Source organism: Xiphias gladius, chromosome 6 (assembly GCF_016859285.1).
Source record: "Xiphias gladius isolate SHS-SW01 ecotype Sanya breed wild chromosome 6, ASM1685928v1, whole genome shotgun sequence".
Lineage (NCBI taxonomy): Eukaryota > Metazoa > Chordata > Actinopteri > Istiophoriformes > Xiphiidae > Xiphias > Xiphias gladius.
This window is the reverse complement of record NC_053405.1, coordinates 11748204-11774709: the sequence shown is the minus strand read 5'-3', so window position 1 is coordinate 11774709 and position 26506 is coordinate 11748204.

Genomic DNA, 26506 nt, shown 5'->3' with positions numbered 1-26506 from the left:
CTGGAGGGGTGAGGCAGACTTAATAGACCTCCTAGAAAAGAGATACACAAGTGTCACAGTACCCGGAGCATGGTGGATGTTTCTTAAAAGTAAGGTTTTAAAATTAAAAATTACAACCTCCAGTTTTGTTATATTGTCTATTTGGTTTAGAAATTGTTGCCATTGCTTTGACTGTGACACAAATCCTTGCTGAAGTGCCGGGTGATGACCAAAGCCTGGGGCAACAGGGTTCAGTGGCTTTCCACCCGGGGTGGGTGAGCTGTTAGGCATTGAGGGTAAATAGGTCATGGCATGGAAATACTGATCTGCTATGAAGCCGTGACAGGCGAAGAAGAGGTTTTTTGGATGCTGGATTTGTATAGGGAGGACAAAGGCCACACGAGAAAGAAAGCTTGGGGGGGCTTGGTGAGCAAACAAGGGCAGGAAAAAAAAAAACACTGGAGATATCCAAAGGCTCTCTGATTTGTTTGCAAGAATCTGTGCTTTTGCATACTGATTCTCACAGACAGTAATGGCTTATTCACCAGTGCTGCATTTAGTGCCTCTTCACTCATACTGACGTTATGTATTATTATTTTAATCTGTGAATGTTAGGGTTGGGCAATATGACCAAAATATCAAATTACAATGCATTATTTACTTTGTTGGTATGACAATATACATGCCAATATGACACACATACTGTACATGACAGTATATATGATCGTATCATGTTTTGTAATGCAAATGACACGTAGAATATACCATTAAAGAACAGCCAGTGAGTTGACCTTTCTGTATCTTAACCTTTCTGTATTTGTCAACAAAAACAATGACTAAAAATACCAATTAATGAACTTTTTTCCTGGATAAAAATGAGGCTAAAACGCTGCTCAAAATGATTTCTTCTTCAGAAGTTGATTAAGCTGCATGACCACTATTAGGCAGCATCTTAGATTTCACTGACATCATGTCTCTGCCAATAATGTTAGTTAATGTTATGGGTTCTTCAAAGGAAAAAAAAAAACGCCAACAATTTATGGACTGGATGCACCCACAATCTCGCTACGAATAAGACAAGAAGCAGCAGAAAAGCAGCTGGGACAAACCAAACAGGCAGGCCAGTGCGCTGGCATTTACAAAAAGGTAAGCTAGCGTTAACATACCAACATCAAGAGACATAGAGTATGTGGGTGTAAAGTAAACATTTTCAAATGGCAGTTTTTTCTGTTCATAGGCTATCAATAGGAATTGTTGTATGATTAATGTTCTTTGTGACAATTTGCATTTTCTCCCTATCTTTGTCATCTGTTTTTCTTTCCAGTGGCCTATTCGAAGAAGCCTATGCTGCACAAAAGGAGGAATTTTTTAATGTAAAGTGTGATGAAAAGTGTCTCTGACAGCAGTAAACACAATGATGTGTGAGGACATATAATCCAGGTGAAAATCTATTTCAACTGATCTACTCCTCTGTAGAAGAAAACACTGGTTAGCTTGGTCATTTCTGGTGAAAATAAAATTAAAAAACAGAACAAAACATTGAAACAACTAACTTTAACAGACAATATAAAAACAAATCCTGAAGGACCATATAGGTCGTTTGTCCCTCCCCTCTGATACAAACCACGTCTCCTGAACTAATGCCCCTACGGCAGTCACAGGCCTGAGTCGTCATGGTCGCAATAATAAACACGTGATCAAGCTTACTGTCATTCTAGGTCATGTTCTCTCTTTTTTTATCTTCAGTTTGCAGTATTTTCTGTTTTATTTCTGTGTCACTTACCTTTTTCTTCTCGTTTCAGATCCCCACTCCTGCCCTCATGTGTTTCCCGCCTCTGTGATTGTCTGCCCCGCCCTGATGTGTTGCACCTGTGTCTCATTGTCTCCCCGTCTCCTAGTATATTTAGTCTCCGTGCTCCCTTTCCTCTTTGCCAGTTCATCTTCACTGCCCTCAACAAGTGTCCCAGCCATTCCTAATGTCTAGCTCTCTTGCATGTGACTTTTTTCATACTTTTTTAAAACCTGCCTCTGCCAAGCCCTTTTTGGATTTGTTTGCCTGTCTGACTGCTCAGCCCTGTACCGAACCTTTTGGCAACGTAAAACCTGTTTTCTGGCTCTCAGTTGTGCATTTGGGTTTCCTTGTGTGTCCATACGCCACACTTATGGAACGGTCACGGTTTGATTGGGTTTAGGCACAAAAACTACTTGGTTAGGTTTAGGAAAAGGACATGGTTTGGGTTAAAATAAGAACGTCCTTAAGATTAGATTACCTTTGTTGTCATTCGTACAACAATAAACACACAGTAAAGGTAGTGGATCGGTCATGGATAAAAGAAAAAACGATGACTATTGGGAAACAAACAGCAATCTCCCATATAAAAAGTCCTGTGATTTGTTGACCCATCAATCCCATTAATCAGACTCATCAGACATGTTGCTCTTTATAGTACATCACCTGACCTTCTCTGCTACATAATTACTACAGCTACCAGAGGTTGCCTAACAATAAAACATAACTATAGGTCATAATAAGCTGCTGGCATACATGACATATGAGTTTGTTTTTACAGGAGGACAGTGGCCAACATACTTATCCTACTCTCTGGAGCTATCCAATAACAACCTGATGTTCAAGAATATGTTTCCTCCTCTTGTTTCTGTACAACAAGAGCCTTTTGTTTGTTAGTTTGAAAGCACTATACTCCAGACAATATACACCTTAATAAACAATTTGATATATCATATAAATATTTCAGTTTCTACTTTAAAAAGGGTACTTTGAGTAATGTTCCTGTCTGATCGAAATTTTCTTTACCAGTCACACGGCTGCTGTTTCATCATTGACAATGAGTTAGCAATTCCAATTTGTTCTTAATGGGCAGCTGTCAGAATGATATGTCATCTTGATAATGGGCCCAACTGGATATTGTTCATAATAGGATTTGATTGGTCTGAACGCTCTCAAATCCAGATTTATTGGCCTTGGTGCCTGTCTGTGCCCTTGACTTGAGGCCCACATTACCTGCCTCTCCCTTTGCCTCCATCTGTATTCCTTTTTTGCTTATTAGCCTAAGCAGAAAGTAATTATTTCTCAGTCATTCTATTCGCTTGGCAGTGGGAGGCAGGCTGGAGGCAAACCACTTCTGCAGACTAATCGGCTCAGAGCAGAGGTGGCCGGTGCTACAAACGACGGTGCATGTGAATGTCCTTGATTCAACTTGCCAATACATCATGCATCTTGTGAGGCTGAGCCCCTGTGGGTCATTTTTAAAAGCCATCTTTAAAATCCCCTTTTGTTCACCAGCTCTCTCACTCCTTCACTGACTCCTGCTTCTTTTTATTTGACTATTTCTCCTCTCATTATTTCTTTATCCATGGTTTCTAGTCTGTCTGATTGTTTCAGCGTCTTGCTTCCTTCTTTTACTCTTCCTCTCCCTCTCAATCCCACACTAATTTGGCCTCACCCTCTGCTCAATCTTTCTCTCTCCTTTTCAATCATTTCTTTTTCCATTTCTCCTTGTAGTCTCGTTTCTCCCTCTCCCCAACTCATTTCTACTCCCGCCATTCTCACCAGCCCTCCCTCCTCGCCTCTGTAATAGCCTCGCGTCTCTACTGGCTCCATCTGTCATGACCATGAAGGGCACAATGCCCGCTGCTCAGCCCAAACCTCGGAGCTGCCACTCTGGCCACTGGACTGAACTCACTGGCATATGTGTTGTTCGGAAGAATAGCCCTACACGACTGTGTGACACACACACGCAAAACACACACACACAAACATAGCCAGGTGGTGGTGTCATGCATATGCATACACAGGAATGTGTGTGCATACATGTCTGAGCAAAGCGCACTTACAGCATTTGTGCACTCATACACTGTATGAACATCTCTGAAGAGTTCCGAATATACAGTTTTGGGACAGTAACATATTTTTAGGCATTTTGAATGCATACTTTTGGTTACATATGACTTTTTTTACCCTGAATGACATGAGGTTAAAAAGTTTTAAACGCAATGTCATTAGGTTAAAAAGAACACTGTGAGATTTAAAGGAGCCACATGTGTGGTTTGTCATGCTCAGTGCCACAAAATAACCATAATGTGCCTGATCAGTGACTCTATTTTTTGCAGATGCTGAGATTGCTAAATTTTAAAACTCACATTCTGTCTTTACTGTGTTTTTTAGAACAAGGAGGTAATGACCCTGGCTGACTGTTGAAGTGCCTCAAGATGCAGTTCATGTAATGCCTGACAGAAGCTGTCTCCTAGATAAATGTACTATAGAGAAATTTATAGTTAAAAATATAGTTTTAATGCTTGCCTTGCAATGTTTTTGAAAGTTACTATCCAATTTAGGAAATATAAAGGATAAAGAGTGGCTTTGATTTACAGCAGTCTGAGTTTAGCTACTGCTTTGTTTTGACAACCATTGACACTAAATTCCAGCATTCAAAACATTTCTGCCGTAACTACATCACCCAGTCTTTTCACCTCTTTCAGTATCTCCTCCCCAGACATGTTGCATGTTAGTGTACCTCTACAAAGCTATGGATAGCACTTGATTATCACACCACGACAATTTCCATTACATGTACATATAAATTCAATCAGGATCAGTTTCATCAGTTCTTAGCGGAATACCTTCATAAAAAAAGGGAGGCAGAGTCCACAACATTCCTAATTCACTGTTTTTGTTTAGAGGATCAGGCATAATTCTTCCCTGCTTGCCAAGGCTTTGTGGCCACAGGCTACCTACACCAACAGTGCTTTTATGTACCGCAACATTGAGTATACTACAGTCCTAGCTCTTGTTTGTACCCCCACTCCATCTCTGGGGTCGACCTGTAACTCCAGTGGGTCCCAACAGAAATGTGGTTACTGTGATACGACTGTGTGGCTCGGTGCTCTGCACAGTGCGAGGGGTCGGATCTCAGAACGTAGCATGTGCAATAAGTTCTGATAATTGTAGGAATGGATCCAAACAAATAGAAATGCATAAAAACTGCATCCTCTCAAAATCAAATGGTTGTATGTGGGGGGGGGGAAATTTATCTAACAATACAGGTAGAATTGTTCTGTAATGATGCCCATAACATAGCAGCAATAGTAGAAATCTGTGGATTTTGCCCGGAGAGTGTCTGCAGTTGTTGAGTCTATGTACACACATACACAAACTCCCCTGTGTATGCGTGACAGTTTAGCTGCCCTTCCTAATCGATGATGTGGCTTTCTTAATTGAGCGCTCTCCCTGCCTTAACCTGCAACCCAATAGGCACAAGTGGGGGGAACCTTGGCTCTGTGAGACTGCCCCTCTATATGTGTCCAGCTTCAGATGCTACATTTGGAATGAGAGGACATGTGCATGCTCGCAGGTGGATGTGCACATAGACAGGCAGTAAGACAATCCTGATCTGATTGGGACAGTGCTGAGACACAGCCCAGGGGCTGACCTTGGAATGTTTAACATTTGTAGATTGTGGTTAGGGGGGTTGTGTGTATGTGCATGTGTGTGTGACAGAAGAAACTAGGTGGGGAAATTTATACCCAAACTTAAGAAATGTTACAAAAAACAAGATGCACATATTGTTGTGGAAGCTGAAAGAATATTTTCACAAATTGATTATCATTTGGCGAGACATAACTGATATATTTTCGCTCCATATGGCTTCTCACGGCAGACTCACAGTCACAAAAATTTTGTACATACAGGAGAAAGACTGTCCACACACAGATCCTACTTTTCACAGCAATTTAATTGCACAGTACTAGCTGTGCCAAGACATCATTACTTATTCAACTAAAATAAGTACTAGAATCCAACTGATATTTTTCACATCACTGCTTTTATTTAAAAAAAAAAAAAAAAGAAACATTATGATTTATTTTCAAATTACAAAGTATTATCCTATTTTGGCATTTTCAAATTCAGTACATTTTAATACAACCAAAAACCATGGTATGTTCATATGTACATTTTTGGGCAGTACACCCCATTTTTTTGCGTTTGTTTGAGAGTGTGTGTGCACTTTTAAGCATGACGCTGTGTGTGGGTTATTTGTTTTTCATGTGAATAGGACTTTAGTCTGTGCGTGTTTGTGTGTAGCTGTATATGTTTTTTTATCTGCGTAACAATGAGAAACGTTTTAGTGTGTGTGTGTGTGTGTGTGTGTGTGTGTGTGTGTGTGTGTGTGTGTGTGTGTGTGTGCATGCAGTGAAAACTCACAATTGCGTGCGTGCATTTTTCTTTGATGTGTCGATTTTTTTTATTTTTTTTTTTTTTGGATATTTCCATCCACCTTGTTACTATAGCCACCCACTTCAAAGCAGAGCGCTCTACAGTCTGTTTGGCAGTGGATATCATAACACATCACTTTATACTGTCACAGCATCATTTAATTCATCTTACAAAATACTCGAACTAAAACCATTAAAGTGCAATGAAGTTCATACCATATTTATCATATCTCGAAACATTACAGCTTATTCAATTAACATTGTCTGAGTGCAAAAAAATAAAAATACAGTACGTACCGCCCAATAATAGATAGATAAGAATATAGATGCTAGATGTGAATTTAAGTGTCTTTTATTCTGTAAAAAGTGCCTCTCTGTCACATCTCCCTGCATTGCCATACTACTAGAAAGAGCTTCTGGAAAGAAAAAAAACAAAAACAAAACATAAGCTATAGGTTCAAGTGGGTCTGTTAGTATCCTGAGAAGACTAAATCTGGCCCAAGGGACTGCTGGAATAAATGTTTGGATTTTATAACCACTTTTATAAAAGGGAACACAATAGCAGCCAGAGGAAAATCAGATTATTAGGATCACTATGCAAATGTGTTGAGCGAGGCGTTCATATCCTTGCCATCTTTTTGTAGGAGAGGCTTGGAGAGTGAGAAGTAACACTTCCTTTGGGGCATCTGTATCACTCAGCCAGCATGCTAATATTAGCACTGGTATAGTAAATAGCTCCTTTCTCTGGTACATACAGTGTTTACTGTATACACGTGTGTTGTGTGTTGTGTGCTAACATGAGGTGCGTGTGAGCACATCAGTAAATATCAGCTCATAGATGTGAAGCAATCTTCATTTGACACACACACAAACACTTTTGATCACACATAACTGCACACTGGTAGGATGGTGGACCTAAGATAAACACGTAACTGACTGGCTCCTTTTTACCAAGACATTTCTTTCAGGCTCCGTGCTGGTTTAACCTTATCTTCCCCACACAGGGATTTCAGGTGTTGCATGCCTGGTAAAAACAATGGTTCATATTAAGGCCTTACAAATTATGCTGAAATGCTTGTTACAGTGTTTTAATGATGACCTCGGGTTTCTGTCACTGGATATTTTTCTTTTTATTTTAGGCATATGTAATGGTAAGCAACAGAGGTGTTAATGTTGAGTTCCTCAGACCTTCTCCAATTAGGCTGTTAACCGGCCATCTCTCCTTGTCTGTTGTGTAGCATGTTAGCATGTGCCGGAATTACCGTCTCTCTCGCTCCCACTGCCCTCTCTTCTTCCTTCCCCCTCCTGTGCAAGAACACAATCGCCCCAGGTGCTAATTGGCTGGAATTGTCGATCCTAGCCACTTTGTTTATATCCCATTTACAGAGCAAGGGCTCTGCAGGAACACAGGACTTTTGGTGCACACACAGAACAGACAGCTGGCGAGCCATGAGGAGACAATCGCTGAATTTGAAAAAAAGTGAATGAGATTAAATCGCTTACTCTACCTTTTTAAGTGAGCTCTTCACTGGAAAAAGCTGCCTGCCTCGGCTGAAAGTGACGCTGATGAGAGCAGAGAGATTGAACCAAAACAGTAAACTTCAAGGCCGTAAGACCAAAACTATGAGCTAAAACTTGTTATAGAGTTGAGGGAACTTCAATTATATCTGTTCGTCGTTATGAGCAACCCTTTTCAAAGTTAAGCCATCATTAGTGTGTCCAGCTCCCTCGTCCCTTGCTTTTGTGTCAAGAAGTCAGCTGCAAAACTGTCTTTCAAATATCAGTGAGATAAAAAGAAATATGGTCTTAATATTGGCATTATCAGCAACCAGTGCTGGCTTGAACTCTGAATGAATTCTGTTCACAAGTTGTAGCAGTCTCGGGGCCTGTGTTTGGAAAGTCAGTGGCTGTCTGCAATACTGCAAACTCCATGCCTTTAGCTCCAGACTGACTGGAAATGCCTGCCGTGGGAGCTGGGACTTTTTGTGGCCAGCTATTATGACACAAGAACTAAAATTAGATCCTAGTCCCTGAGTACATAAAGATGATGTCTTCCTAAGAAAAATGATGGCAGTAGGAATTACTGTATGATTCTTGGCCACTGGGAGCAAAGGAGGAAGTGGTGTCATGTTGTTAGAGTCACAATATTCATGGAGGGAAGAGATGTAGGTGGATGGATGGCAAAGCCTTCGACTTTGAGATGGTAGACTGCGATTCACTTCCCATTGCCTAGCAACATTGGTTTCTTTTAACCATGAACAGGAATGTTCCATAACTACCCACATAGTTCTTCTGTAACAACAAAGTCCCTTAATCTTAACAAAGTGTTAGTCCTTTTTGTGCCTAAACCTTGGCCAGATCAGAAAATGCTTTTACTTTTGTAACAGTGATTTGTATCAGTTCTGGAAGGCACGTATACAAGATGGCGATCCAGTCAGAAAAGGCTTATATGTGTCATTTCAAAGCGCAGTTACAAACCGTGTATTCTCTCATCTAATTTAGAGGACTTCTTGCATCAAAAGGTTGCCGGAAAAGTTTTTGCAGTCAAGAAGGCCAAATTAAATAAAGCCCTCAGTCACTGTTGTTGCCCACTGCCTCACACATGATTAGACCTTGCAGCATTGTGACACAATGATTCTCATCCATCCACACTTTTCGGTCCAAAAGCACTGGAATATCACACCTCCCCTGCCGAGCACACAAGGCTATTTGTAGGGAACCAAAGATGCAACTTTACACTTGCTACCATGTGCGCTAGATTTTACTTACAGCTAGCTGTCAATGTCTTTTGCACCAGTGTCACCAAGAAAAATTCTCTGTGTATTCATTGCACTTAATAGCCCTGCCTATTTCATATGCGCTCTGCATCCTCACATTTAATGTGTGCTTGGCACTTTGATTTCATACTGTCAGCTGTCAGAGGAACCTCAAACGACCCCAGCTGGCTTAGTCCATACCTGATAACTTTCTGCTTAACTTTCGGAGGGGGCATCTCCATCTCCATGTCTTAGTGTCTAATGAGTTGAGAGATAATAGGCATAACTGTGCAAAAATAAAACTACCTCATTATAGTCTTTGGTTAATGAGCTTTCAACCCAGCATCCCCCGCCCACCCCCACCCTCTGTTCCTCCATCACCCTCAGGTGTTGTATTTGTCAAGTGGAAAGAATAGAATTGATGGTTGGCTTATACACACACACACACACACACACACACACACAGACAGACACACAAACACCCATGGGGTTCATTGGTATACTATGATGCTTCACACATCAGTCAGTCTCGAGCACACACATCCTCATTTATGTTAAGGAGTATGCAATCTCTATCATTTGCTGCTCTAGAGATCTACAGTCACGATTGACTTTATGCCCCCCCCTATATCAGCAACTGCATGCAGGCAAATTCACTTAAAGGTCCCTGACCATGTATAAAAAATATATTTTACATTAAATTTATTCTGTTTGTAGATGTGTTACAGGTACAACTAATTCTACAGTGGGTTTCAAAATCAAAGTGAATAGAGGGATGCTTGCTACTGCGGTCCCTGGAGCGTTTGGCTCTCAATGCTGATCACTCATGAATTCTGGAATATCCAACAACATTACTGACGGAGCAAAAATGCTTCACCAAAGCCAAATATTCAAAGTGGAACGGGCTATCGTTATCATGAATCGAGGAAAAGAAGTCCATGGGGTTGGTAGACAGGAAAACTCTCGTAGGAAGAAGGCAATTATGTAGCACAAAGAATACTTAGAAATGCAACCTAAATTATATTGTACGTTATTATAGAATACTGGAGAATGCGATGGCATGTAATCATTAAGCTATTTATGATGTTTTTAAAGATGTCATGATGTCATGTTGCTTATAACGATATGCAGTATACTGAACTTTACTATGTTGCAGCATTATTATTTCTCTTTAAAAAAAAAAAGAGGAAATAACTTTAGAGCAGTTCTCCATAGATTTAGTATTGCATTTCTATAAAGTTGGGGGACTCACAAGTGATAGATAATTTTTTTTTTTTTAAATGATGAAAATTGTTTCGGCAGAGGCCGAGATATCCTGACTTTTAGTCCCTAGTATGAGTTAAGCCTCAAAGATTCTACCCTACAATTCCAACAATGCAATTCAGCTGCGCCTTTCATTTGACCTTCCCTGCAAACCAAACTTCACACCCCTAGTTTGTAACACAGGTTTTTCAGTCCAAAGATTTCTCATAAACCCGAGTCAATATCACTATAACCATGACATTGTCGGGATTTTTGTCAGAATTTGAAGAGCTCATCTGTAAGGGTAAAATCAGTGGAGTGCTTCTTTAATGAAGCACTTGAAGAAATCGGTGCAAAATGATGTTGCATATTATTTTTTTAAACTGAAATATTTATTATGAATAAATTATAGGAGTATAACCTAATTTTATTGATGACTGTTGATGCATGTCCCTCGGGAATCGGATGGAGAATAATTTTCTGGGCTGAAGTCTGACATGGGACCTTGCTGCACTGTCAACTATTCAATAAGGCGAAAATGCTATAAAGCAAAGTAAACACAAAACAGCGGATTTGCGCCAAAACCCATGACTAGAAGATGGATTCTGACCTCCAATTATCCTGCCATGGCAAATATAAAACTGTTTTAGAATTGCATTTAAGTCAGAGGAAGTCAGAGAACAATCAAAGTGAAGGAAGAGGGGGAAAAGGCAGGAATGATTAAGAGCAGGTGCAGAATGATGAAGGTGAAAAGAGCAAATTAGTATTAAAGAAGTGAAAGGGGGGGGCAGATGGGGAGACTGATACGCCGACGTTTCTCACCTGCCCCCTGACATAATGTTAACAGAAAAATGAAGACATCATATTGGCATCATGCCTCTGCGTCTCTCAACAGCTCTCTCTCCTGTCTGTCTCCATCAACGTCTCATTTCGTCTCTCTCTCCTCCACACAATCTCTTACCCACACTCTCCTTTACTGCTTTGTCTTTTTATTTTATCTCTCGATTTTTTTTTTTTGCTGCTAACCCCTCCATCCTATTTCTCTACACATTTCTCATTTATTATCCCCCTCACCTTCCTCCCTCTTGCCCCAGTTTACAAGTTTTTTGATTGCTAGTTGGACCTATAGCTCTCTTCTTGTATCTGCTTCCAGTCTCTACTCTTCCCTCTTGCTCTACTTTGTTACAGTTCAAACTCGTCCCTTCTTCTAAATCACATTTCATCATGTGCTATCTCTCTTGCACTCGCTTTCTAAACACTTTATTACTGTGACTTTTCCACAGTCTCCAACTTTTATTCTAGCATTTAACTTGCTTCCGTTGGAGCTTGAAAAACATGCAGGATTTCACACCACAAATGTTTTCAAATTTAGTACTTACTTATGGTATGGTGTATCTTTTTTTCACACATACTCTCTTTTTTAATGTATAGTACATCTCTCATCTCCATTTATGAAGTGATTTAGTAAACACAATCATTGTACATCCATACAAGTGTTTTCAGTTACTTTGAGTAATTAGACTTCTTAGTTCTAAATGGGCATTTACAGATCATTCCTGTGTGACATCTAACTCACTCTCTTATTAGTTTTAGTTGTAGCTGAGTAGGACAGCTTACACTTTTTAAAAGCTATTAAATATACCAGGCTTTGTGACCTCTGCAACACGCAGTAAAGCCCAACCAAATAAAGGAGGGAATCTAATAAGCTAAACTGGAAACACCAGTGTGGGTGTGCACATCGTTTAAGAATCCAGCCAGTCAACTACCAGGTGATCAGCTTAGGCTGGAACATCAGCTCGGCCAGACGGAATTTATTTTACTAACAAAGATGGTAGAGGAAAACACATAATCTCTTCGGATCAGCAGTTTTAGAAAGGAGCTTCTACAAATTTTCTCACATGCCTTCTCTCTACCTGATGCTTTGTACTCCCTCAGTCAGACACCCCGTAGTCAAACTCTGTCTCATTCTGCTACTCATACAACAGCTACTTCAAAGGTTCACAGATTTGACCATCACACCAAGCATAAGCACATCAGTGACCACATCTTTGTTGATCCATACCACTACAAGTCTTATAGATTATCAGTTTAGTCTCCAAAGATGGATGGGTAGCAATAAATACACAAACAGTTCTCCAGAGAAAATCACAAAATCTTCACGACTTCACCGATATGTTAAAAAAACAAAAAGAAAAAACCCAAAATACATATTTATTAAATACATCTATAAACCATAACAGCATAGTGTCATTAATCTACTTTGCGAATACGCAGCCCATTAAAATGCTTTTTTTCCCTTGTGTTAAAAAATGCAGGTTTTTAGAAAATGTTAAATGGAAAAGTCCGTGCACCTGTGTATCTTTTATTGTAGACTACCGGCAGCAGGATTTAAAAAAAAAAAGTCATCTCAACTGGATCCTAATTATGATTTTAATTTCATATATATGCAATTGCCATTAATAGTCATATTTCATCTTCAGTAGCCTAAATGTAGTTGAAAAAGTCATCCCCCAAACTCAGCCTCTTTCTCACCCTTCCACTTCTTCCCCTCCACTTCACTCTTGCCCGGCTTTCAAACTTGTCTAGTGGGAGACCAGAGTGCTCTTTGGTGGCGCCTCATTTCCATTTTGATTTCTCTTTGCCTTTGTAGTGGTTCATCATCTCCCGTCCTGCAGCCAGACCGCCCCTCGACCCCTCTCTCATGACTCCCCCTGGCTTTCATCGCTCCCCTCCTTCATCCTGTCCTCACGGCTTGTTTATCTGTTGGTTTGTTTGTACAGACGGCTGCTGACCCATTAACCACACCAAACCATGCCTTGTCTCATATCTGTCAAGATTAGATAACATGGCTCACATGTCCAGAAGGACTGGTATACATGTGAGCTTGCTTGCCTTTCTCTATCACATCTGAAATGTGATGTTCTGTGGAAATTCAGCGGAACTGATGTAATTGCTATCAGGAGATTATAGGTCATGCATTCTTAAACTAGGTCTAAACCTTGCCGGTAATGTATGTCTGGTGTGATGGAAGCAGAAATGCATTAGAAAAAATGCATTCTTGCCCCACTCTCAGACAACAGAGAAAGAAGCCGTGCGCTGAAGAGTACAAAAGACACAACAAGACAACAGAAAGGATAGTGAAAAGTGAAAGCAGAAGTATATACTGTGGGGAATAACAGCAACAGATAGACAGGGCTAGGACTGATGTGACACCGAGCCAAGCATCCTGAGAGACCTCAGTTACTCTTCCTGGTGCAGAATACACTTCTGTCCTTGGAAGACAAAACCTCTCAGTGGGCTTACAGTGGTGTCACACATCATATCACTTGAGGTGGCTGGATCAGGGTGTTGATTGGACTGGATCTCAGCATTTTGTCAGGGTTTATAACTTATAATTTAGCTCCTATTTGGTAGAGAACAAAGCAATTACAGTAGGCTTAAGGAAAAACCCATGGGGACAAATACAAAATTCTCATGGGAGGATTACATCTAAATGCATATTAATTAATGCCATCTCTAGTTTATTACACGTGTCATGCATTATGAGGTACGGCGAGCGAGCAGGTAGAAATTTGATAACATATGAATCAAGTTTGTGATCTTTTTGTCGGCTCCCACTGGGCCTCTCCACATTTAGAGCTTTGTCTTCTGTTCTTATTGTATTCAAGCACAACTGTGGGTGATTGGAGAGATCCCCTTCAGCTGGAAAGGTTCAAGCATCTGCCCTGCTAAAGTGTCTTTCAGCAAGTCCCAAAACCAAGTGGCACTGGTGAAGACTATACTTCAAAAGACTATTAGCTCAACTTCACAACAAAAAGGAGTCATGTTTTCTAAAGCACCGCTTCTATCACAGAAAACTGGAGTTTACCCACTGATGTGTGCTGTTGCTTGTGGCTAAAGGCTCGTTGAAAGCAAGACTATGTCACTTTTGCAGCCACTGAAATATCACGCTTGTTTGAGATGAGCCAAGCCTGTGCAGAAGGAATCACTGGTGATCAACACATGTTGCTCGATGGTTAGATTTCTCTTTGACTTGCCCCCTACTTGCTGTGTGGTGGCATCTACAAAGATCACCAGAAAAGCTGAAGAGAGCTGCAGTTTTCAGAGCCAGGCGCTGGAGTTGCTCTCCACTAACTGCAAGGCCTCAGCACATGATGGAATATGCCCGGCTGTCTACTGATCGAAGAGCTCATTGGGTCAGATGTGTGACCAAAATCATGTTATAGCACTCTACACTTTTTGTTTGATTATAGTGATTTGGCTTTATTAGTCTTATTGTGTACTTTAAAGGTTTTCTCTGTTTACACAATAATGCTCTCTGATTTTTTTTCAGCCCGGAGAAGCCACATAAATTCACTCCAAATATAGAAACAACATAAAATACTGTATCTTAAAAAGAGGTGACGTCTTTCTATTATTTGGTTTATTTGTGATAAAACACTGTAATGTCCATCACTGACATTGTACAACACATGCACAAGTAGAAAAGACACCTTAAGTTAGCAACCTGACTAACGTAAGCAGCATCTAGCTGATGTTAGCTACATTACATAAAGGCATATAGTAAATGTGTTTGACGTGAGAGAGGATTTTGCTTATAGACCTCTTTGGATATTTTTGGGGGCCGATTATGCATTGAAACTGTGGACCTAAACAGTCAGCTTCATTTCGAATGGGTATTCTTCTGTGGCCAGTCCCAAGGTGGGAACATATGCAACTGCTTCAGTGTGCTGAAAAGCTCATGCACATTTATCACATTTGCTCAGTTTCAATGCAGGTGAAAAGAAAATGACTCATTTTGAATGAGTCACGTACTACTGCTAGTAGTACTATTATGTGATGATCTTAGAACTGTGATTAAAGCAAAATGATTTTTTATCACTGCTAGTTCCTTTTGGCCTGCTGATAAAAGGCCTTTGAAAAAGGGTAGCATATTTTATGTACTACTCCAATTTGTTCGGGAATAAACGCATTATATAATTCACACGAATAATCATATTGCAGACCCTTAAACTTCACTTTCTGAATTGCTGCTCATGTTTATTAATAAATTGTCACACCGGCTTTGTTTGTAGATTATGATGATGATGAAACATTTGTCTGACACACTCGTAATATATTTTCCTCATGATTTGGAGGGAATCATTTTGGTTTAAAATGAATTCAGATGCCTAAACCCCTTAACAATTCTCCTTTTAATGTACATTTAAATGAAAAAAAAAATTACACCTTGTAATCCATTCACCTTCCATTCGAATCAGATTGGATGTGAAGGCAGGACACTGGATTTATATTGAATTAAACTACTTAAACAGTTTCTAAAAGTATACTTTTTTGAGATATCCCGGCTGTACCTTTTTTAAAACCCAGTAACTGTGCTATTAGACTGATTACAACATACCATGGGTGAGCAGAGGAACTTTGATAGCTGCATTCTGTCTTCAATCCCTGATTTCATTTTCAGCTGTTAAATATAATTGAGGATGAACAGTGCAGCCCACAAACTACAGATCTCATTGAAGCGAACAAGATAGGATGAGAAATGATTCAGCGCATCAGTCATGTGTGTCCTAGAGACAAAGCACCGTGGGAGTATCTGCCATTTTCTGAAGGGGGGGGCTGTTCTTCTCCTTCTCTTGTCGTCTGTATCTTTATCATCCTCTCTCTCCACAACAAGACTAAATTACAGTAGTACCACAAATCTACAGACATCATATACAGCACAGCAAAGCAAATAACATGATTTGGGGAAAAGAAAACAAAAAAAACAGCAACATCCTAAATGATAGAATATGGCTGATACCCCCCGAAAGGATTCCTACTGGATTTGTGGAGTCTCAATATACTCCATCAGTTATGCAGAGTGCTGATGTTCTCTAACTTATCAAGAAGAAAAAGAAGAGCCAATAGACCTGCGAGGCAGACGAGGAACGAGGAAAGAAAGGTGGTGCCATACAGGAAGGCAAGGGGGATGGAAGGAGGTTAGAGGGAGGACTGCAAATGGGCTGGAAAAGAATCTGTTACTCTCCTAATCCTGGAGGTGCTTTGACAATTGATAAGAAAACATTAGCTCCTGCCGTGGTGATACATCTTTAATGGCACTTTATGGGCCCTGTCTTCAGCTAAAACAATTGAGGCATTCTAGTGGGGGCTGGGTAATATACCAAAAAAGGAAGATGCAAGCTGGTGCTTGTTTGTGTTTGTTGCAACAGAGTAGAAGAAGAATGAAGAAAGAGGAGAACAGAGGGGGAAAAAAAGGCTTAGCAAAAGAAAAAATATGATTTGGTGCAGACACTAACTTGATTAAAAAGTGTTTTCGGTTGCAGGAGGACCGTCGTTATGCAGCCATCCATAACAGCCACCCAAAGATTGCTTGGCTCCTAGCTCATGCAGTTGTTCCAAGACTTGAAAGGAAAAAAAAACCCATGGTTGTTCCATCCAAGGAATGACAAAAATAGGATACGGAATATGACATGTACTATGAATTAATAAACAAATGGTCTTTCACAGTCTCCTATGTTAGTTTGTTTCCAAGCTTGACACTGAATAAATGAAGATCAAAAACATTTCACAGACACTCTACTATTGTTTTTTTTTTAGTGATTTTGAAGGTACTGGAAAGTAGTAATGGACAAAATCATGATGAGCGGTCAGCAAGGGAGGAAGTCTGCCAAAAATCAAGATAGCTGTACAGCAAAAAACATGTTTCTCCAAATTTGGCGATTTTGAATTTTGAATTTGAAAGTGTTCCTTCGTGGTTTGAGAGAATCTTCCCACTTATTAAAGAGTAAGTACCCCCGTGAATCTTTTTTTTTTCCAGACCTTCATCAGTTAAACTTGTCATCCCAATTTTCCATAGTGTAATTTTGTTATTTTGGACTATTTTGTACACACGACATTTGTTACATGTCTGTTCATCCTGGAAGAGGGATCCCTCCTCTGCTCCTCTTAAAGTTTCTTCAGTGTTTTTTCCCTGTTTAAGTTTTTTTGTCCTCACATTCTCTGTCCATTGTAAAACATTTTAATATGTTGTTCACAGAGAATGCAGCTGAGTGCAATCCTGTCTTCATGCATTTAGAACTATCTTGTGTTTGTAGTGCAGACTCTTTATGCTAAAGTAAAATCAAATTCATACATTATAGTTATGGACAAACAGAAAGCTGGAAACTATAGCCTAGGTCCTAGTGCAGTACCCAGTCTCTTTAATTTCAGAAGTAATTCCTAGTACCTGTATGTGGAATAACTCCTTTCATTAAACCAAAACCTCTTAACTACCAACACTTCTGGTACTATTTATTCTTCTTCACTGACACTTAGACCATGTAAGTGATTGTTCTGGACCACGCACCAGGTGCAAGTTTAGTTGGACATACACAATTCTATGATGCAGGAGTCTTATTAACAATTCTTTGTGGCAGAAATGCAGCTACCGGGAGTCAGCATGCGTTCAAAGCGGGACAGCTACATCAGTAAATCTTCTAGGAAGAGGTCAAGAGGTGGAGGGGATCAATGCCGTCGAATCAACCCAGAGCACGAGAGGAAGGGAGGGGTGAGATGAAGAGATATAACAGGGAGGGTGGTGGCAGCGTCGCCTGGGAGAGATGGCTAGGGGGGTCACCATTAACCAAGAGGACAAGAAGGCTGCTGGGGCCTTCGATCAGCCCCAGCACCAGTCAATAGTGGTTCAATTGAGCTCTCTGAGGGAGTGACAGTGAGTGGTATTTGTAGGGCAAGAGGAAGGGATGTCAGGGAGTGTTTTATATGTGTGTGTGCGTGTGTGTGCGTGTGTGTGGTGGGCGTGGTGGGTATAGGTCTGAAAAAAGATCCTCAGGTATATAAAAGGACATGGGAAGTCGAAGGAGTCAAGGTGTCATGAAAGACATTCCATATGTCCATTAGCAAAAGTGGATACTATTAAAAGATTTACTGGCTTTAAAATGTTTTATCATTTTCACATTTACATTTTAGACATTCAATCTGTTGTTGGATCCAGCAAGGTCAAGGTTTAACCACGGAAACACAGATGGGTGATGTAACTAGAACTAGGTAGAGATCCTAACAAAAAAGATTGTGTTCATATCGTTAGTAGCCCTTTATTCTGAAACTATTATTATTCAAGACGGTAGTTTTTTTTTCATTGTGTTGTATTTATTGTGTGATGTCATACTGTACAGGGACTTTTAAAGTGCTTCTACATCATCAGAACAGTGCCAAAAGAGCCATGCAGCCACTGGGGGGAAAGTGAAAACAGAGTCAGAACTGAACAGATTTAACCTTGGCCCGTTCCTTTGTAAAAAGGGTGGGTAAAGTCCTGATCTCTCTAATAATGACATACACGTGAAAAACACATCACAAAAGAGTACGGGGTTCAGAGTGAGTTTTGAATATAAAAAATTCAGCACGTGGCCAAGTCAACTGAGTCAGTGGTCTTGATCACAACCCAGTCAACCCCACGGAAATACATTGTATTATGGTGATAAAATCTTAAAGTGGGTTTTACAGTGGGTGAACCGATTATAGTTCTGTGGCATTAAGACTGATAAGACCAGGGTGAACTGAACTCCTTTCCAGTCTGGGCTAGTTGATTTTGACAGTCACGAGTTGAAATTATACAGTGTTTGAGTGTGTTTGTTGTTTTTATGATTCTAATCCTATCATTTCCAGTCACTGATCGACGTTACTATAAAGATTATTTTAAACTTGTTTTATTTTTACGACTGGGGTCTAATCTGTCAACTTCACACAGCAGGAGAAAGAATAATAATAAAATTGGTTAGGAAACAGCATGCTAATCACAAAACAGTGTGGTGTGCTGGGAATTGCAGTTAATTTATGATGCAGTTTATGTCATTTCAGTGCAGAAATGTCACTCATTTTTAGTGCTCTTTGCAGACTTCACAGTCCTTGCTCCCCATGTCTTTCCATCCGCTATCTCAAATAAATGTAACCTCTGATTTTTGACTATTCTACATAAACTGGATAATAAATTAGCAAAACTATTTTTTAACAATTATTTCCTTGAAATATTTCAGGACTGTTTTAGGAGCATGTAAAAATGTATATCCTTTTAAGGGCTGTCTAGCAGCGTATCTCTAATTATCATTATTTACTCTGATGTTTAATGTGTTCCAATAGACTAAAAGCTCAGTGTATATTTTGGTCAAAATAGGTTTTATGTTTGGGGTTTGGTCTTGAAGGTTTTAGTCTTATGACGTGTTAAATCAAATGGTCAAGTCACGCATTACTGTGAGGGACCAGTATTTCCATGAAGAGTTGATCCCAGAGGGCCTTCGTCAGCCAGCTCTGTCCTGCGCACTCTCTCTGTCACACACACACACACACAAACACACACACACTAGTGCTTTGCCATTCCGTTTCCACTCTTCCTCCTTCCCTCTGTCCTTCACCAATTACACACAATTCCACATGAGGTACACAGACCACAGCCCATCTGTCGCCAGCAAAGCCAGAAAAGGAGAGAGGAAAAAGCTGTAAAAGTAGGTCCCAGTACAGTGTGTGTGTGTGTGTGTGTGTGTGTGTGTGTGTGTGTGTGTGTGTGTGTGTGTGTGCGCGCGTGTGCACATAAACCTGTGTTTTTTCCAAAAGTGAGAACATTTTGATGTGAACATTTTGGTGTCGTGACATGATGTGATATCTGCAGTGACCCAAAAATTGGCTGTGGTGCACGCAGCAGGGGAGGGGGAACTGATGCAATAGACAACAGACAGTGGCAGAGAGAGAGGGATACAAGAGAAAAGGAAGACAGAGGGTGCTTTGTGGATATACTGTGTGTTTACCTGCCAGCAGGAGTACTAGGGCTCAATCTCCTCTCCCCCAGCTTCTCTGCTCTTCTCCTTGCCTCCTCTGTGCTGTCTCTGCTCCCTCAGGTCATACTAGCTGGCACCGTGCTGTTGGGCTTCCTCGGTGAGGAGTCAAGGAAGGCGGGAGCAGAGGGGACACAGATGGGAGGAAAGGTCACACCAGCATTTACAGTCTGACAGCAAAATTTTGCACTAACCCATTTCCATTAAAAGGAATTGTCGCAATCATGAGGGTTGAGTAAATCCACGAGGAGAGTGAACTTTGAAATGCAAAATCATGGGCCAAGAGCAGTGACTTAACAGTGTTAGTGTCTGAGGGGCGGGCACAGTGTAGTGGTGTGGTAAAACAGCAAGCTGATGTGAAGAAGAGTGAAGAAATTCCACACTGATGTCCCGTGGTGTGACTCTGATCTAAGAGGTGAGGGAAACATTTCAGACTGAGTGAGAGAAATATAATAAGAGCTTGGTTAAATTTGTCAGACTATATGTTATCATCTATGTCCCATTTTATGATTATTTTGGTTTATACTTTGTAAGCATACATTAAAAAACTGTGTGTTTAATATAATGACGGCCAGTATATTCAGTGTAAGTTCATGCCGTATTATGATTGGTTGCTTTGAAGGTTGTAGCATTTGCATTCACATTGTGAGAATTTAAGACACCTTCCCAGTTTTGATGCAGTAGCAGCTTCTGTGTCTTCACAGGATGCATTAAGGCACAATACTGAGTGTAGATCACCCACACTTTGGAAGCATTCAGAGCCCTGCACACAATCAATGAAGATATGCTTGTAAAACGGAAGAAAATAGACTTGAAGTGTAAAAATAGGCTTTGTCCTCTACCTTTGCCGACTACCCTTTGGGTGGGCCGAGGGTCAGGAGGTAGATCGGGTCGTCCACTACCCAGAAGTTTGGTGGTTCAATCCCCACCTCCTCCAGTCTGCATGTCGAAGTGTCCTTGGAAAAGATATTGCACCCCATGTATCATTTGTGTGTGTGTGTGTGTGTGTGTGTGTGTGTAGAAAAGAGCGCTGTGTGGGTGAATGTGGCAGTAGTGTAAAGCACTTTGAGTGATCAAGAAGACTAGAAAACTGCTATATAAGTGCAGTCCATTTACCTAAATCAACTGCACTTACTTTTTGTGACGTGTTGGTTTAGATAATGTTGTTCAATGCTTGAATATCACAAGCGTTTCATTGCTCCGTCCTAAATTCTTCCAAAATATATTGGAAAAAATTGTACAACAGCTGTGGGAACCAATGGAGGAAGAAACTAATTGCTAATTACTGCAACATTAATTGTGACAATGATAGGGACAGAGAGTTGGAGAGGTATTTAAAGTAAAAGAGGCGGTATTGACAAGATGAGGGAAAATCATTTTTTCCAGCATTTGAGGACAATTGAAAGACTAATTGCTGGAACACAGTCAAGTAAATTCATGATACAATGGGCCATAGATGATTACTACCATCACCTTATATCGGTGTCAGGTATGTGATTTGCAGAATCAGGAGTGCAGATATTTTCTATGCTTGATTAGAATTACTGTTATGTAAGACTTACTGTAAGACTTGCCACTGATGGTACAAGAAAGATTGTACTTTGGCCCTGGCAGTGTATATCAGTGCACTTACACAAGCAAAACAAGGCACAATTTGAATTTTGAGACATATTGATGGCTCTAAGATCAATTACATAGGACAAAGCCATGATGCCTTAACAACAGATGAATAAAATTGATATGATTAGAAAAATAAGGAAGGTAAAGAACTACAAGTGTTGACTTATTGAATAGAAACGAGTAAGAGAAGCTCGAATAATGTTTGAACAATATCACTTTCAGGGCAAACGCAAACAGAACATATAAGAGGAACACAGGGTAAATGAAGGGTGGCAGCATTTTACAAAAAAAAAAAGAAAAAGATCGATGTGCATGCAGCTTTGTTTTACTCAGTGGGAGTTGAAGGCCTGGTCCTGTATGCACTTAAATATAGCGAAGGAGTTGGAGGAGCTGGAATGGTTTCCCAATGGAGCTGTCCAGTCAGCTTTCTTTCTCATCCTACTCAAGTATGATAAGTGTCAGTGTAACACCCACATACGTTTATGGTGGCAGCAATACCCCAAACTGTGCTTTAATTTAATCCAATCATATATCTCTCCATCTCTCTGCCTACCTGCATACATCTCTACCTACATAGATCTGTCCATATTGCATGCACAAGCATTACATGCAGTGTAAATAATTCAAAATAATGTAAAATCTGTAGTGTCCTTGAAATGCAAAGATAGTTCTTACTGTTAGATTTGCCTCTAAGTGGAACCAAGTTATTTATTATGGTGCCGAGCCTTATTTTCTTCATGTGAGCCGTTCCAATGCAAATCAGCCAGTTTTAACGTGCTCCATTCACTTGAGTCATGAGTCACTAGCTTCATAAAAGCGCTGTATATCTAAAATCCTTTTTTATCCTTGTTTGAAGTTGCTGTAACTCATTCCAAAAATGGTCTTGAGTCAAATTAAACTGCACCGGTAGATAAAAAATAAGCTGTATCACTACTGTGGCAGATTTTGTACCGTTGAAAGAAAAATAAAAAACTCAACTTTTCAGAATCAATCCTACATTGGATTTCCCTGTTGTTTACAGCCAATGCTCCCATAGCTTGCAGACACAGATATACAATATGCAATACCCACTCCTACATCTCTCAAAAGTGCCTCTTTGTATCTTTTCAATGTTAGCATGTGATCTACATCCTGTTTAGTGCAGGTACACAGCTGAGAATGTGAATGAATATATAAACACCACATTAACATACTGTATGTGTATTTGATTTAAAAGGAAAACTATACATTTATTATTCATTGTAAACACAATGCATGTTGTGGGTGGAAGATTGCTAGGTTTGAATAAGGATGCATTTTTTTCCCCCAACAGCATACCTTATACTGGCAGAGTATGCCTTTTATTATGTTTTGCCTGAGTACAGATCAACAAGAATAGTGCTGGTAAGGTACAGACATGTATAATATTCCAGTAATTGTGGGCTTCTTTTGAAATTATGCTTCTTTTTTTTCTGAGAAGACTGACATAATAATGAGTAACAGAACCATTTAAAGCCTTGGTCACACCCACATATTTGGTATTGCTAATACAGCCCGTGTGTCCTTAGATTTCGCTCTTAACATGTCAGAGTTTAGAGCAAAATCTAAGCGAGAGTTATGGTTACAAAGTGACACTGACAACTGAGAAATGTAGAATGTGAATGATGCCAAAACAAACCACCAGTAGTTGCATTAGAGCCAGCATTAAAAAAGAGATACATGAGTCCCCTCAGGTTGACCTCAAGTTCAAGTTCAAAAACATGAGCTTTAGTCACTTCTAAATTACCTGAGTGTTCCTAACAGGTTCAACATACAATATAGATGCTGTGGTCGTCAGAGCTTTGTTAAAAATCCACCGGTTTCAGATGTCTTAGTTGAAGCACTTTTTTTTTTCTTCAATCTGTGTTGCTTTGAGGATAAAATATTTAGCAGGAAAATGGATACATGGCAAAACAGATATCACCATGTTTAAAAGGACAGTCATATCAACAAATCTGCTACAGAATTTTCTTAGAAGAATATAAGAATTGTCCATCACTAATAAAAAATATATAAATCACTACAATGAACGATAAAAAATTCCTAGTCATGTGTGCCAGCTTACTGGCCTTTACCAAGGCAAAGAGTGCATTAGACTAAACCCCTTCATTTGTGAGCTGATAAAGTCAAGTGATTACAGATGTACTTCAATCCATACAAACATTTCTTCACCTGGCCTAAGGCCTGTTTTTATGATTTTTTTTTTTCTTTTTGGAAATTTAAAGACCTCACTCACAGACAGCAGGAGACACCTATACATCAGCACTGCTCTTGTCCTCTAATACAACTCTGATATTAGTGTCAGATTCATCTGCATACTGAGAAGTTATATTATAAATACAAACGCAAACACACGGGTTGGACACACATACACAAGCATGCACACTTTCAAGTTCACGCAAGTGCACTCACACACAGCACACGGGGGGGTCATCGCAATCCCTTAGGACTAACAAGGAAACGATCTCTTTGTATAGGCAGATGTAATTTCCTTTCCCATTTCCTCTGCACGGACAGCAATTACTGATCCTCAGCCAGGCGGTGATAGGAGCTAATATTGCAGCGATATGATAATCATTGGCTTATTGGACAGCACATTAGAAGAGTGTTTGGACGTCAAGGCAGAAGGGACAGATGGGGGAAGTAGGAACAGGACACACATACACACAGAACTGCACGCAGATGGGGGCGCGCGCACACACTCACGCAAATGGACACACACACAGCCCTCCATCTTTTCTCTATCCCCTTCATCTCGTTTCCTTTCTTTCACCCTATATACTTCAGCCAGAGTGCACCAATGAAAATCACCAACATTAGTGTAAACAGATCTTCGACTATAGGGTTCACTCTGTCTTTAAGTTACTTGTGAAACTGAAAAGACAGCGTAGATAGAGAAAGGCAGGCGAGGATGTGAAACAACTGCGACAGAGGAGATAGGGGAGACAAAGAGGTGGTGGAGATGGTGGAGAGATCAGATCAGGGAGAAAAATAATATAAGATAAATAGATTAAGAGGACAGATAAATAAGATGATTATGTTCGGAGTTTATGTACCCGTTCCCTTGAGAGAGATTGTGTGTGTGTGTGTGTGTGTGTGTGTGTGTGAGTGTGAGTGCGTATACAGTACAGATGGTTTCTAGCACTCTGAGTGGACATGTGCAAAGACGCATGTGACTGCATGTGCAGAACTGTAGTTGCAAGTGTTCCACGCTCTGCTACATTAGGTGTATATACAGTACGTGCGAGAGCAAGATGGTCTGAAATAAGGGAGTCTTAACAAGTTGAGTGTGTAAACAGTCAAACTCATGTTGTTAGTGGATGGATTTCATTCTCACCAGGAGATCTGGAGGGAGCACTGAACAGCTTCCTTAAGGAGGTAAAAGTCATATTTTGGACTGCTATAAACACTTGTGTTGCAAAGCTGTTATGACCTGGAGTCACTGCGCACTTTACCAAAGGCCACGTTAAAGCAGAACTCCTGGCTTGATTTTATTTATTTTTTTATTTTTTTATTTTAAATTGACCTCTGTCAGTGACCAAGGTATTGCAACAGTGACATTTACGTGGAATTGTTATGGCTTTCCATCAATTCATGATATTTTCACAAAAAGAAATGAATAACTTGACTAAATAGAATAGAGATTCAATTGGATTGTGCAGCAAGTTTTACATTAAATCTTTATCAAGAGCTATCCTTAAAAATAAAGGAATCAGAGTAAGACAGCTATATGTAAAAAATCCCGACCCCCATATCCTCATCTTAATCAAAGTTTATTTCTAATATCCAAGTTAAATTAAACCTTACCCAGGCTTGGCAAAAACACAGCTACTTTACACTAAGTAAGGGAAAAGGTTGATCTAAAGTATGATGGTTACTGAAAATGGATAAAATGAGTACATTTAACGTAAAAAAAAAAAACCTGTTGCAAGAAAAATGACAATTTAAACATAGCTTCCTTTCTGCAATATGTTATAGGAGGAATAACACACTCAGAAATGATATTAATGACCTCTATTGAGGAACTGTCGCTCTGCTTTTCATCATGGCATTCTGAGTACCTCACAGTGCATTACTGCTTGTATATAAACCTCTGATTTTTCCCTTTATTTTGCCAGAAGGTCCACAAATGTGAACAGCTGCTCTTCCGGTCAAGGAAATGCTTCAGGATAGACTATATGCATGAACACACATACAGTTCTGGTGGAAATATGTTTTATGGTACAAATGGCATTGGAATCTATAAAATTAAAATTAATAAAAAATATATGTAACACGACTACATTTACAGTCTGACCACCTATATAGTCTTGGTCTTTCTTTGGTCTTGCATTGTCTCCATTTCTGAGGAAATTACAAATCGTACATTCCTATCAAAATCTCAAATTTCTGCTAACCAGTACTAACCCAGTGCTCGAGAAACTAACCCATGAGAGGTCCAAATTTCACCCCTTTGGTGACAGACACACTGGGTTGTGTGGGATGTTATTATAACATCTGAAAACTGAAGTTCATTTTTAGGAGTTTCTCATATAGCAACGCCTGTGTGCACAGTATGCTAATGAAGTTTTACCTTCAGTGTGACTACGTTGCTGAATAAAGGTTTAATTGAGAACCCCTGAAGTATTTGTACTGCAACTGTCAACTGTTAACCTCAGTAGTCAGAGTTTATGATGCTAATGTTCTCTTGCTGCTTCGCAACCACAGCGCCCACCAGGCTGCTGAGTGTCATTGAGGGGGCAGGAATGAGTGACAGCAGAGGAGGGGAGCAGACAGGCTGACCAGATGGCTGGAGCTGTAGTGCCTGCAGTGCTGTGACTGGAGAAGGTTCAA